Below are 2,850 nucleotides of genomic sequence, written 5' to 3'. Positions count from 1 at the left end.
GTAGCTAGGATTACAGGCCATGAGCGACCAGAGCCTGGCTAGGGCTCTATATTCTAAGAACAGCACCATTTTAAAAGATTTACTGACTGTACAAGTACAGTTTTAAGCACTTTTACATATATTAATGTATTTAATCCTCAGAATTCTATGAGGAGGATACTATTAGTTACATTCCACAGTTTAACAAATCAAGGCACAATTTACCAGAATAAAATACAAAGATTCAAAGCACAGTGGTCTGATTTCAGAGACCACTCTAACCACTAAATCTTTGTGTGTGTGTGTGTGTGTGTGTGTGTGTGTGTGTGTGCACGCGCCTGTCTGTCTGTCTGTTCTGGGACCTGAACTCAGGTCTGGGCACTGTCCCTGAGCTTTCTTGCTCAAGGCGAAAGCTTTACCATTTGAACCATACCTCCACTTTCAGCTTTCAGCTTTTTTTTTTTTTTTGGTGGTTTATTGGAGGTAGCAGGCTGGCTTCAAACTGCAGTCCTCAGAGTTCAGCCTCCTGAGTAACTAGGATTACAGGTGTAAGCCACTGGTGCCCAGCCTTAAATTCTACTTCTTTTATTTTTGTCAGTTGTGGGGCTTGAACTTGGCCTAGGTGCTGTCCCTCAGCTCTTTAGCTCAAGACTAGTACTCTACCAATTGAATCACAGCACCACTTCTGGTTTTCTGAGTGGTTTATTGGAGATAAGAGTCTCACAGACTTTCCTTCTAGGGCTGACTTTGAACCGCAGTCCTCAGATCTGAACCTCCTGAGTAGCTAGGAATACAGGCACAAGCCACCGGCACCCTTATTTTTTGTTTTATTTTTTGTTGGTTGTGAGGCTTGAATTCTGGGCCTCAGTGTTGTCCCTCAGCTCTTCGGCTAAGACTAGTGCTGTACCACTTAAGCCACAACTCCACTTCCGGTTTTCTGGTGGTTTATTAGGGATAAAAAGTCTCACAGACTTTTCTGCCCGGGCTGGCTTTGAACCATGATCCTCAGATATCAACTTCCTTAATAACTAGGATTACACAGGCAAGACCACCAGTGCCCAGCTCCTACTTCTTTTAAACAACAAAATTTGAACTTGGGGTTTGGAAGAAAAACAAATATTTTGAATTTCTACTTATCTGGCACCAGTTTATTACTAAATTCTAACACATAACTGTAAGGCAATCTACATTTTACCACTGGAAAAGCAGAGAGCGGCATGGAGTTATCTGCCCAAAGCTCAACATCTAGAAAGTGAAGCTGAGAGTCCAGCCCCCATCTTTCCATTCCATTAAACTGTTGTTTTGGCTGTACTGAATTGGACCTTATAGAATAGGGGAAAATAATGTTTTCCTGGTTTGACAAAACTGGAGAGCAAAGGATGGATGAAATGCAGGCCAATGAAAGGAGGTAGGGTTCAGATCTATTTGCTTCCTGCTGTCTGATGCTGTGCATGGAGCAGTGGCAGGATATATCTAATTCATCCCATTAAAGATGCTATGTCTGTAAGTTGATGACATACCCATTGATCAAGTGCTTGAGTGAGGGCAGGTATGAGAACTGGAGGGGTGGCTCAAGAGGTAGAGCTGGTATGGGGAACCTGGCACTTCTCACCAATCATGGAGACGATACTTCACCCAGAGGATAAGACTCAGTTAAGGCCTACGGATAACAGTCCTCAAATGTAGTAAGGATAATGAGTTTTCTCTATTTGGACATCCCCATTTCTGTTAAATAAATATTGAATATTTCTCCTCCTACAAAAACTGCTCAGACTGCTGGAAACTGACAAACCCTTCACTCATTCACCCAAACCATTTTCCAGCTTCCAATTTTATTTATAGTCAAATCTAGTTACATATTGGCTAGAGGGTCTCTTTAGTTTCTGGGATTTTACTCTAAACTTCCTGTCTTCATCCAGGTCCCCAACTGTTGAAATTCCACTATCTTTAATTCCCTAGCAGAATCTCTCTTTTTTTTTCTTTTTGGTCGGTCATGGGGCTTGAACTCTGGGCCTGGGCGCTGTCCCGCAGCTCTTTAGCTCAAGGCTAGTGCTCTACCACTTGAGCTACAGCGCCACTTCCGGTTTTCTGGTGGTTTATTGGAGATAGGAGTCTCACAGTCTTTCCTGCCCAGGCTGGCTTTGAACCGCGATCCTCAGATCTCAGCCTCCTTCGTAGCTAGGATTACAGGAGTGAGCCACCCGCGCCCGCTCCCTAGCAGAATATCTCTGATCATAAAGTTTACCACCCCAGACATACTCTGAACATTTTATCAGGAGGTATTAGATTTCCTCTGAAACTCTGGAATAGCTACACTGGACTCAACCAGTCAGCCCTTGCCAATGGCCTGCACTTAAATAGTCATTCATAAATTGCAGTGTCAAAGTCGGGGACTGGTATCTCACGCTTGTAATACTAACTACTCGAGGCTGAAATCTTCAGGTCACATCTCAAAGCCCAGGCAGAAAAGCCTGTGAAGCTCCCACCTCCAATAAGCCATCAGAAGTGAAGCTCTGGCTCAAGTGCAAAAGACGATCAGGGACAGCGCCCAGGCCATGAGTTCAAGCTCCAGGACTGGAGCACACGCGCGCGCACACACAAACAAAATTAAAAATGCAATGTTTGAGTGGCTTGTGTTTCAGGCTCACTGCTTATGTTGGAAGAGGCTGGAGACAGGGGCCATAGCTCCTTGTTAAACGAATTTCTTCTCTACTCTGCATCCCCAGTTTAGCTTTGGGTAGAGTCCCGCTGGCACTAATTGCAGCTTTCGGGTCACCATAGCGACGGGTGAGGAAGCGTCAACTGCTCCCTTAGAACTACATCTCCCATCATGCAATGCATCGGACCTTAGGCTGCCGCGCTAAGGCTAGG

This window comes from Dipodomys ordii, unplaced genomic scaffold (genome assembly GCF_000151885.1).
Source record: "Dipodomys ordii isolate 6190 unplaced genomic scaffold, Dord_2.0 Scaffold84, whole genome shotgun sequence".
NCBI classification, from domain to species: Eukaryota; Metazoa; Chordata; class Mammalia; order Rodentia; family Heteromyidae; genus Dipodomys; species Dipodomys ordii.
The sequence above is the reverse complement of the archived record's forward strand: the minus strand, read 5'-3'. Positions refer to the sequence as shown.